The 12,632-nt window shown below is 43.1% G+C and overlaps 1 protein-coding gene across 3 annotated transcripts in view; it reads left to right on the top strand.

Moving 5' to 3' along the window:
• Positions 1-11,468: 11,468 nt before the first annotated feature.
• EXOC1 (exocyst complex component 1) overlaps positions 11,469-12,632 on the top strand; it is a 53,044-nt gene continuing 51,880 nt past the window's right edge. For all 3 annotated transcript variants that reach the window (XM_079769358.1, XM_079769359.1, XM_079769357.1), the window contains exon 1: positions 11,469-11,609. The gene's annotated coding sequence lies outside the window, so the exon portion shown is untranslated. The remainder of the gene's footprint in view (positions 11,610-12,632) is intronic.

The following is a 12,632-nucleotide window of genomic DNA, read 5'->3' as shown; positions in this document are numbered from 1 at the left end:
TATTTCACACCTGTTAGAATGGCTATTACCAAAATGACAAAAGATAACAATTGTTGGAAAGGATATGGAGAAAAGAAGACTCTTGTGCACTAGTGGTGGGAATGTATGTAAATTGGTGCAGCCAGTATGGAAAACATGGAGGGTCCTCAAAAAATTAAACATAGAACTACCATATGACCCAGAAATTCCACTTCTGAGTATTTATCTGAAGAAAACATAAACACTAATTTGAAAAGTTGCATGCACCCCATGTTCTTTGCTGCATTATTTAGAATAGCCAAGATATGGAAAGAACTTAAGTGTCTATCAATGCATAAATGGATAAAGAAATTACAGTGTAGCCTAGCCACTGTGGCTCAGTGGTTGAGCATTGACCTATGAACCAGGATATTATGGTTCGATTCCCAGTCAGGGCACATGCCCAGGGGGCATGCTTGATCCCCAGTTGGGGGCATTCAGGAGGTAGCCGATCAATGATTCTCTCTCATTATTGATGTTTCTATATCTCTCTCCCTGTCCCTTCCTCTCTGAAATAAAAAAAATGTACATTTTTAAAAATAAATGACAATGTATATAATATTCCTTTTTATATGCAACTCAACATATATTGAAAAACAAACAATCCAATTATCCTATATAATAAAGAGGTAATATGAAAATTGACTCTCACATCTTCGCGTCACAAGATGGCCACCCCCACGTTGTCACAAGATGGCCGCCCCACATCATCACAAGATGGCCGCCACAAGATGGCCACCACAAGATGGCCGCCCCCACGTCATCACAAGATGGCTGGCAGGGGAGGGCAGTTGGGGGCGACCAGGCCTGCAGGGGAGGGCAGCTGGGGGTGATCGGGGCAGCAGGGGAGCAGTTAGGGGGCTATCAGGCTGGCAGGCTGAGTTGTTAGGGGCAATCAGGCAGCCAGGCAGGTGAGTGGTTAGGAGCCAGCAGTCCCAGATTGTGAGAGGGATCCCAGATTGGAGAGGGTGCATGCTGGGCTGAGGGACACTCCCCCCCCCCCCACAGTGAATTTCATGCACCAGGCCTCTAGTATATGTATAATGAAATATTGTTCAGCCATAAAAATTAATGAAATCTTTTAATTTGAAATAACATAGATGGACCTTGAAAGATAAATATGATCTCTTATATGTGGAATCTGAACACACACACACACACACACACACACAACCACAGAGAACAAGTTGGTTGTTACCAGAGGGTGATGGAGGTAAAAAGAAAAAGTAATCAAAATGAATAATAAAATAAAATGAGATCAGCTTTCTGAGCCAGGCAAAGGGAAGGGAAACAAAGAAGAAAAATGTTTAAGGTGTATATATTTTGTGTGATTTCCTGCCTTCATTGACTTTTTCAATTATATGACTAGATATCTATTCTAGATAAGACAATTTCTCCTGTACCTACCTCAAAAGGATATGGAGAGAATTAAATTGTAAAGCCAGAACTAATGCTGGGCACATAGTAAGTCCTGTTTAGAATATATTAACAGTGACACAGGCAATAGCAGCTCCAAGAAAGTGACCTCAGTAAGCACACAATATATGTTCTTAAAATTAGTAGATATAATAGCAGTTTAATTATGTCACTAACTAGGACATCCATTGAGTCATTTTTTAAAAAGAGTGTCAATGCATTGAAAGATAAAGAAAGATTGAGTACATTAGTTTGATAGGGCTGCCAATCAAGTACCATAAATTGAGTGGCTTAAACAACAGAAATTGATTGCCTCATGATTCTGGAGGCTGGAAGTCCCAGATCAAGGTGTCAGCAATATTGGTTGTGTGAGGGCTGTGAGGGAAGAATGTATTCCAGGCATCTCTCCTGCATCTTCCCATCATCTTCTCTCTGTGCATGCATCTGTGTCCAAATGTCCTGTTTTTGTGAGGTCAACAGTCATAGTGAAGTAGAGCACACTCTACGAGCCTTAACTTGATTACCTCTATAAAGACCCTAACTCCAAAGTCACATTATGAAACAGTAGGGGCTAGGACTTCAACGTATAGATATTTGGAGAACACAATTCAACCCATAACAATGAGGAATGAGTTGGAGAGGGCTTAAGGGGACGTGACAACTAAATTCAATGTGGGATCCTGGATTGGATCCTGAAACAGATATTGGTGCAATAACTGGAAAAATCTGAGTAAGATCTGTAAGTTAGTTAATGATATTATACTAAGGTTAATTTTTTAGTTTTAAAATCATTGTACCATGGTTATGTAAGGTGTTAGCATTGGGGGAAGCTGGGCAAGGAATGTGTGGGAGCTCTCTGTGCTATCTATACAATTGCTCTGTAAGACTAATTTTCAAAATAAACATTTTAAAATACCTATTTGAATGATTTATATGAAGCAGCTAAAAAATGAGAAGGCTATCATATACATATAACATCAAAATGTGGGGAAATTAGTTGCATCTCACTCCCTGAAAGCAAGTCACTTGGTTATCTAGCTGAGTTCAAAATGAAACTGCCATCTAGTTAAGGACAACAAGTAAAAACAGCTTTTTGTCAAAGCAGATAGTTCAAATGATAGTAGGCTAGGCAAACCTCATAAATCTTATGCCAAGTCTTCCATTGGCCTCTTCAACTAATAAAAACCTATCCATCTAGCTCTGTGTTTGCTTCTCAGGTAAAAAGTTCAGATTGTGGTTAACAAAAGGGACCACTTTCTATATTGGAGTAATGTTTTTATAGAGAGAATAAAGACAATATCTTAATAACCTTTGAATTATACACAACAGGCATACGAGATATGTGTATTTATTTTCTTGACATGCAATTCTTATAAAGGAAATCTGACTTTTTACGTACTTACTGAAAACCAGATCACATTTGCCTTATTTTATGTTTCTTCTCTCTCCCCTTCGCCTTCTCTAATAAGAATATTAAGCCATGTAAAAATACTTGTGGATATTGACAAACCCCATTATGTTTCACTGTCAAGAGAATAAGGTGAATTTTGTAGACATCCACAGATTTCAGTAACAAATCTTTTATTTAAACCATATTGATGGAAATTTGCTCCAGGTAAACTAACTTTTTATTGCTGGGCCTAATATCAAGTTTTTGTACATTGTTCTAATATAAACCATCCCAGGCTGGACAACTTAGCAGACCACTTTTTACTGGATTTCTCCTAACAATGTTGCTTTTCTATGTCATGGTTTGGCTATCCCTGTTTTGATTTCTACTGACTTTAAATATTTTGCCTGAAAGACTGAAGATTCTGTGAAAAGATAGGTAACAAGTTATTATGGAAGTACCAGATTTTATATACATTTCTAAGGGAACAACAGTCATGGGGACTCATCCCATGCCTCTCCTAGGAAGTTCCTGATCCTTAAGGGCCTTCATTAATGGTAAAAATAAATCATCTACGCTCACTGTCACTAAGTAATGATAGCAATAACAACATCCTTATCTTTGTACAGCTTAAGTGCTACTTGTCAGAAAGTTATTGTTATTTAAACACTTATTATTAGTTTATGTGAAAATATATCTTCCCACCAAATTTTATCCATACAAATGGTAAAAACTTTATAACTCTTTGGGGAAAAGGAAAAATACACGTTTAAAGCAGAGCATTCAACATTAAATCTAATTTTCAGCAAAAATGAATATGGTCAAGCCTGTATAGTCATTCATGTTTATCTTGATGTGTTTACACTTCTAGGATGCAGGTCTAGGCTTGCTGGTGGCATTGCTCCTGAATTCCCCGAGCTCAGAGAGTAGCAAATCCTATGGCCAGTGCTTGATCTGAGTGTATGAACAAAGTCACTCTGAGAATCATTAACCTCTATTTCAAGCCAAAACATGTAGACTTCTGTCCATTATGGCCAATTCCCAGAAAAGATTTAGAATTAGGTGAGAGATGATCTGTGTACTTAGAAGAGAATCTCTCCAAATGTTAATGGGGAGTGTAGCACTGTATCTGTTATTGTAATAGCACCCCACAATATGTACATTGAATAAGAGAGCTGCATAAAAAAAGCTTTGAGATGCAATGTGATTTTGCAAGCCAAACTTTGCCTTCCTTGTCTCTGTACATCTTACTGCATTACTTCTCTATGTCAGATGTGCACCTATTATCTACCTAATACTTATCTATACTAATAAAAGTGTAATATGCTAATTAGACCAGGAGACCTTCTGGGAGACCTTCCCGACATTCTTCTGGACAAAGTCATGGTGGCGGGGCTGAGGCAGAGGCAGTTAGGGGCTATCAGGCCAGGAGGGGAGGGCAGTTGGGGGTGATCAGGCCAGCAGGGGGTGGGGGCAGTTGGGGCGAGCAGGCTGGCGGGGGGTGCAGTTGGGGGCAAGCAGGCCAGCGGGGGGGGGGGGGGGCAGTTGGGGGCGAGCAGGCTGACAGGCAGAGTGGTTAGGGGCAATCAGGCAGGCAGGCAGGTGAGCAGTGAGGAGCCAGTGGTCCCAGATTGCGAGAGGGATGTCCAACTGCCAGTTTATCAGGCCTAAACCGGCAGTCGGACATCTCCCAAGAGGTCCCAGATTGGAGAGGGTGCAGGCCAGGCTGAGGGACACCCCCCCCCGTGCACAAATTTCATGCACTGGGCCACTAGTTTTTAATATTTATTTAATTAATAGTGACACTGGTAATTACCATCCTCATTTAGTGGCTCCCTGACTTCCTTCTATAAAGCTAAAAATAAATGGAGGGTATTATGTGAAGATATTTACATCTATTTCTAATAAAGCCTAAAACACATACCAATTGCTCTGTGTGCATAACAGTAGAGGCTCTTCTCTCATCCTGTCACTGTTAAAGCCATTTACAAAGAAAGATTCTGGAAAGTGGAGCACTGTGATACTTTCTGTTCCAAAAATATTACTTGGTGTTCTTTGTGTCGATGCTAATGGTCTGACATGTCTGAAACATTGTTCATTCCTTAGATAGGAAGGTGCATAACTGAATAACAAGAGAACAATGCTAAGAAATAGAAAGGAGAAAAATCAAACTGGCATAATAAAAGTCCCCTAAATAGGGAATAAGAAAAAAATAAAATCATATAAACCTATATAATGTACTCAAACATAAAATTAAATCAGTCAGACTTAAATTAGGAGGCAGTTGGACTGCGGTAAAGTGGGCTATACAAAAGTCCTCTTCTGCCCAGCTGGTATGGCTCAGTGGTTGAGAATCAACCTGTGAACCAGGAGGTCAAGGTTCTATTCTGGATCAGGGCACATGCTCAGGTTGCGGGCTTGGTCCCCAGGAGGGGGTGTGCAGGAGGCAGCCGATCAACGATTCTCTCTCATTATTGATGTTTCTGTCCCTTTCTTTCTCTCTGAAATCAATAAAAACATTTTTAAAAAAGGCCTCTTCTGTGAGATCCATGGAGTTTCTCACTAAACAAAGTCCACGAAGTGAGTTGCACCACCCACCCTTTGGTGCTTCATCAGGCAGAGTCCTGGAGAGAGTAGAACACTCTGTCCTTCCTTTCTCAGGGCTTTCAAGCTGAGGAGAAGGAGCTCCCTTCCATCCTCCCACAGGAATGAACTGAGTGCAGGTTACTCTGAGAGCTCTAGGATCAGGTCTCCACAAGCTTCACACCTCTGCTCTATCGGTGCACAGTACTGAGTGATTACTCTGAGGAAACAATTAACTTCAGTAACCCTGCCAATATTGTTAAATCATCGATATTCACTACTTTTGATCATTTAGAAGAGATTTTTTCCCTTGGAGCCTATTAACAATAGAAAAATTATTTCAGGCTATCCAAATATGAGATTGCCTCATACATGATGTATGTTAAGACTAGTATATGCAGCCTTCTGTCTATGAAAGGGAAACAGGACCTCAGGGTCTGAATTGTACATTGTTTAAGAACATAAATCTACCTAATTTAATCTTCTGAAGTAACCTGCACGTAATAATGGCTACCATCTATTGACTGCTTTCTATGTGCCAAACAGTGTGCCAAGTGCTTTACAGGGAACAGCAAATTGTACAAGGTCCCAAAAGATGGGGATTATTATTTTGAATTTACAGAAGCTCAGAAGAGTTAAGTCACTTGCCCTGTGGTCTTTGAATCCATAAAGACCAGATTTGAACCCAGGTCTGCATGACCCCAGTGACCATGTACTTCCCACTATTTTATGTTGCTTCCCAAGTCTAATTTATGCAAATGACTCTGGTAACAGAGAGAGAGATTCATTGAAACACTATGTGCCTACTATGTGTCCTTGAACTAAATAATTAATTTGTCTCTGTTTTCTAGTCTTTTAAATTAGGATAATAAAAAATTCTTGCCTCATAGGGCTGTTGTGAGAACTAAATAGTTAATACATGGAAAGTACTTAGAATAGTACATAGAACATAATCAGTGAATTGGTTTGAGTTCTAAGAACTGGGAATACATCAATGAACAAAAGAGATAAAATGTCCTTTCCTTCATAAAGCTTCATTCTAAAGAAAAGGAAAGAGCAAATAAACAAACCAACAAACAAATATATGTCAGGATGTAATATCATAATATGTCAGGATGTAATAAGTATCATGAAGAAAAACAAAGCAAAACAGGAAGGCAAGAATGCTATGTTGGGGCACTATGTTAAGTAAGGCAATCATGGAAGAGCTCATTCAGGTAACACTTGAACAAAGACTTAAAAGGGATGCAGTCATGCGCCATGAAGATATTTAATTTTTTAAAAACCATTCTAAGCAGAGGGAAAGGGAAGCACAAAGATCTAGTTTGCCCAGACTTTTCAAGGAACAACAAAGCTCTAAGGAACTAAAGTAGAGTGATCAAGGTGGGGACGGAGGGGGTAGTCATGGTGGATGGAGAAAGGGGCTGATTGTACAGTGTTTTATAGGTCATTGTAAGAACTTTGGTTTTTACTCTGAAACTATTGGATAGTTTTTAGCAAAGTGCAACATGATTGCCCTTGTGTTTTAAAAATTATCTTTCTGGCAGCTTTGTTAAGAATAGACCTTAGAAAGGGTAGCAAAACAGAGTTAGTTGGATGCAGTAATTCCGGAAAGACATGTTGGCAATAATCAAAGAATAGCAATGGAGATGGTGAGTGGGCAGATTCTGGACATACTTTGAAGGTAGAATCAATAAGATTTCTGGAAAGATTAGATGTGGAATGTGAGAGAAAGAGATGAGTCCAGGACTGGCCTGAGCAGCTGAAGAGAGAGATACCATTAACTCAGACTCAGGGAGAAGCAGTGTTTAGAAATCTTTTGTGCATCCTGCTGTATCCTTCCAGCCTCACTTCTTTTTCCACGTGTTGTGCAATGATCAACTTTGTGCAGGCCTCAACTAGCTTCTCTCAGGAGCAACACAACATCACCTTGCCTCTCTCACTCCCTGCCTACTACATGGGATACCTACAGAAACCAGCTCTCCACACTCATGTGCAACTAGAAGCATGTGGTACAACCTTGACCAATGATAGAAAAAACCTGATGGATAAAGACTTTCCTCTTCCTTCTTCTTCACTCCAGTACAGAATCGTGAGGCTTCTCAGAAGATACCACAGGATCAAACCATCAATTGCCCATGGCATATGTCAACTGAACAACGCATCCTTGTACTGGCTTTTCCTTCTTGTCTATTTTGTTTACCCTGAGCCCCTTATTCAATTCCCTGAACTCATATTCTCAAGTAAACTACCTTTGTCTAAAGCTCTGCTTTCAATGGAACTGGGGGCACCAAAAGTGGCTCTAGAAAGCAAACCGTCAGTCTGGGATTTTGGAAGCTGAGCCTACAAACTGATCACAAGACAATAAGGACCCCCCTGATGGTTTTAAGTGTTTGGTGTTTGAAAATTGAAAGTGGTGATTATCCCTAACAAACTAGTACAGTAGCATCACAATTACTCAATGGTAGCAGATTGGAATTAGGTGCAGACAGAAGATGATTTATTGGATTATATTGAGCATTACGAAAGCAATGATAATCATAAGGGATGCTGACTTCTGTTAACTGCTTTGGCGATCTTAACAAAGGAAAATGACAGTCTCCGTTCAACCAACAATCAAATCATGGCACACTGTGAAAGCAGGATAGCCACTGAGAAGCCTGTGCTAAAAATCAGCCCCAATATATAATCATAAGGGTGGCAGATCTGCAAAGGAGTCTTAATGCACAGCCTTGAAACATCACCCATTGTCAAAGCCAGGACCCTACTATGAAAGTGATAGGACCTTGAAATCTAGAATGTGGACATTTGTGTGGACATGGCTTATCGTTTTAGTCACCCACTGTGCCAACAGTCCCCTTAGTTTTTGTTGTTGTTGTTGTTGTTCCCTTAGTCCCAACAAAGGAAAGCAGCCTTTCTTTGTCTGGAAATGCTGCAAAGTATTTATCTGAGGAAAGTGCCTCCTAAATGACCTTATTTTTCTCAATGTCCACCCCATCACTGACTTGAGCCTATAAGCAGGGTCAGATCTCAGCACAGCCTATGTTGGGGATTGCAATCCCTGCTCTAGAAAGAACTAGCCCAGGGTTCCTTAATCTAGACCAGGGTTCCTCAATCTCAGCACCCGTGATAGTTTGGGCCGAATAATTCTTTGTTGTGAAGGGTTGTCCTGTGTATTATAGTTTGTTTAGCAGCATTCCTATCATCTACATGCTTGTAGAACCCTCCCACTAATGAGAATCAAAAATGTCTCCAGACATTACCAAGTGTCCCCTGAGGATCAAAATCACCCCAAGTTGAGAATCACTGAATGAGACTAACTCAAAAGGAATTACAGAACTGGCTAATATGTACCAAGAGGAATCATGGGACTGTGTGAGAGTGACTATTTAGAATGTTAAACCAGAGGAATCAGGTTATAAGGCTGGACAGGGGTGAACTTATGACATGGGCCATTTACCTGTGATTTTAGGTTTAATGTTTTGGTAAGAACATCTGGGGTCAGTCCTAATATACAGCCTTGGTATCTCCTTAAGTTTGTATATGATGAAAGTCTGTGCTAAATGAGATGTTAGAACAATTCTGAATGAACACTGAAAAAGAAATTAAAATATTCAGGGAAGCCAGAATGTTAGAATGGTGAGTTTATGTGAGACTAAAGAGCCACCATTAGAATGTTTTCCTAAATAAACTACTGCACATAGCCTTTGTTTCAGTCTCTACTTTTTGGGGAATCCATGAGGGGAGGGGAAAATGGAGAATTTAATTTTTGGACATATAAGTTTGAGATATTTAACAGACATCCAAATGGAAATGTTGGGGAGGCAATAGATACACAATCTGGAGTTCAGGGAAGAAGTCCAGGCTTCTGAAATGCAATTCATTTTCCAACTTTGAAAAGGGATGTAAACATAAAGGTTTGCTAGTAAAAAGGGGGGGACAATAGCACATGCAATTGTCACATAAAGAGTTTCCACAGTAAGTGTTTTGGAACCAAGCAGGAAGGACCTCAGGGGTACTCATAAAGATAGGACTAGACACAGATTCTGCTCTTAAAAGGGAAGCTATTCAATGAAATTAAAAAGCATTCCAAGTAGCACTGACTAGAGCATATTGATATCAGTGGCAAACATGTCCCTAGTTCTGCCGATTTTTCCACCAAATTATATCTTTAGATAAACGCTGAAAGACATTGCACAGCTCATCTGTCTCTTTCTCAGAGAATAGATCCCTGACAGAGTGAGTTATTACCTCTTTTGCATTCCCATGGAACTTATCTACCTCTGTTGTTGGGTTTACCACACTATACTGCAATTTATCTACCTATTTAATTCTGTCTCCCCAATGATAGTGTGCCCTCTTCTTAGTGGAATCTCTGTCTTTGTATCTCCCGCACCTACACAGTGCCTGGCATAGAGGTGGCACTGTTTGTCAAATAAATGAATCCATGCATGAATGGATCCCTGCAGAACCCTTGCAAAGCACTGCTTTTGCACTGGAGCAAAGAAATCATTCCTTTGAATTCCCAACACCTCACTTTGGTCACTTACTTTGTTTTATTCTATACTTGAGGCCCGGTGCACAAAATTCGTGCGGGGGCTGTGTGTGTGTGTGTGGGGGGGGGGGGGGTTCCTCAGCCCGGCCTGCACCCTCTTAAAATCCTGGACCCCTCAGGGGATGTCCCACTGCCGGTTTAGGCCTGATCATCCCTGCAGGAGAGGGCCTAAACTGGCAGTCGGACATCCCTCTCTCAATCCAGGACCGCTGGCTCCTAACCACTCTGCCTGCCTGCCTGATCACCCCTAACCACTCTGCCTGCCTGCCCGCCTCTAACTGCCTCTGCCTCAGTCCTTGCCAGCGAGGCTTCCACCAGAAAGTCGTTCAGCTGTCCAGTCTAATTAGCATATTATGCTTTTATTATTATAGATTATTATAGACTAGAAGCCCGTTGCACGAAGTTTCGTGCAATAGACTTTCCTTCACCTGGCTGCCAGCACCAGTTTTCCGCCAGCACCAGTTTTCGTCTGGGCACCCACTGATTGATCGGAGTGCCTCCCGAAGGCTGAGGGCAGGACTCGGGAGGCGCTCCGATCTGGGGGTGGCCAGAGGAAAACTGGTGCTGGTGGAAAACTGGTGCCTGCAGCCATGCAATCGGCCACCCCCGAGTTCCGCCAAGGCGTCCCGCAGCGGACATCTCGCGAGTCCCCGCCCTCCCCTCCTACCGCCAGCCAATTGGCCACCCTGAGTCCCGCGCCTCCAGCCGGCCCAATCGTGGGCGTAGCAGAGTGATGCAATTTGCATATTACCTTTTTATTATTATAGATTATTATAGATGTATTTGTGTGTGTATCTTGTTTAGCCCTACCATACTGTGAACTTCTTCAGGGTAGATTCATGTCTGAATCATCTCTCCTCCGCTCTGGCCACCCTTCCTCCATCAAAGGGCCTGGCATAAAACAGATGCCAAGAATATGGAATAAATTAATCATGTGCTTTGCAACCAACATTTGTATCATCTATACTTCTCAAACTTAACTCTGCATAGGCGTCATCTCGTTAACACTTAATCGGAGCTCTTCTTTTTTTAAAAAAAATTATATTTTTATTAATTTCAGAGAGGAAGGGAGAGGGAGTGATAGAAACATCAATGATGAGAGAGAATAGTTGATGGGCTGCCTCCTGCACGCCCCCTGCACGCCCCCTACTGGGAATCGAGCCCACAACCCCGGCATGTGATCTGACCGGAATGGAACCTCCACCTTCTAGTTCACAGATCGGATCTCTTCTTAAGTAAACTTTAAATAAATAACTCCTTAAGTAAACTTAAGTAAATAACTCCTTAAATAAACTTAAGTAAATAACTCTTCTTAAGTAAACTTAAGTAAATCACCCGCGCCAAATCCTCAGGTACCCCAGGCAGTCCCTGAGCGACAGAGTCCGCGCCCTGGCCTACCGTCCACACGCCCCTTCCCCGAGGCCTTGCCCCGCCTCTCCACGCCCACCGCCGCCCCTTCCCTTCTCCGCCGGGCCCACTTCCGGCGTCGTTGATCACGTGCCCGGATGTGGGAAGTGGTGGCCGCACCGCTTCCCGTTCCCTGCTCAATTGAGGGGGCGCGTCTTAGGAGCGGCGGCCGCTCCCGCCCCGTCGCGTTTCGGTTTGGGAGGACCCGCCTGGGCGCCGCCGGGTCGGCCCGGCCTCGCGGTAAGCCTCGGGCCGCGCTGCCCAGTAGTCCCGGCGGACGGACGAGCGGACCGCGGGCGCCGGGGTCTGGGGCCGCTCCTCAGTCCCCTGCTGGCTCGGCGCCCGGGTCGGTATCCCTCCCTCCGCTCTGGCCGCCCTTCCTCTCCCCGCCTCTGGGTCCGGCGCAGGGTCCGTTCGGAGCCTCCCCAGCTCCTCGCTGCCCTGGGGGCTGGGAGAGCCATCCCCACGCATCCCGCTGTGGACCCGCCCGTAGGAACCAGGTGTCCATTGGGCGAACGAGCCCGATCATTTGCTCTTTGGCTTGGACCAGGGCAGGAGGGCGTGACAGGACCTCCCCCTTCTTTGTCCAAATACACATTTTCTTCTAAATCTCTTACGGACATTTCCCTGTGTCCGTGCACGGTTTTCTCCGCTGGATGACAATGCTCCACGGGGCTGAGATGTCTTGGTGGCATACGGGGCCCAACCCACCCGGACGCCCACATTGACAGGCTGTTTGCCAGGCAATGCCTTGACCAAACTGAATTTAAGGAAACAAGAACCAACGCAGAGTGTATGGCTGCCTCTGGAACGCCGTCAAACGTGGATTCTTAAATCTGGAAAACAACCTCTAGCGATATATCCACTGTCTTTACAGAAAAGTACTTTGTGAAGACTGTAGAGTTCATCACTTGACCCCTAGGATGCAAATGCCCTGGAGGCCCGGGTGGTGGGTGGTCTCTGCATGAACTCGTCTGTCGTGTTCATCGCTGTAACCTAGAACAGTGCCTTGCACACGTAGTATGACATCAGTATTTGCTGAATGAATGAGGGTCACATAGTGCCTTTCATTATGCCTCACTCCTTTATGAGCTATATGGCCAGTCCTCTTTTTCTACCACGAACCATAGATTCAGTTGTTGCTTCTCACTGGAGAGGAGCCGTGTTGTAAACATTGGCCACTAATAGTCATTCATTTGACCGGTTTTTACCACTTCAGGTTACCGCAGGAGGTGTTTGTTGAAGACCTACTAAGAAAGACCA

The sequence above is a fragment of the Cnephaeus nilssonii genome, assembly GCF_951640355.1.
Source record: "Cnephaeus nilssonii genome assembly, chromosome: 1".
Taxonomy (NCBI): domain Eukaryota; kingdom Metazoa; phylum Chordata; class Mammalia; order Chiroptera; family Vespertilionidae; genus Cnephaeus; species Cnephaeus nilssonii.
Note: the sequence above shows the minus strand (reverse complement) of the source record. Positions and strands in the feature narration are given on the sequence as shown.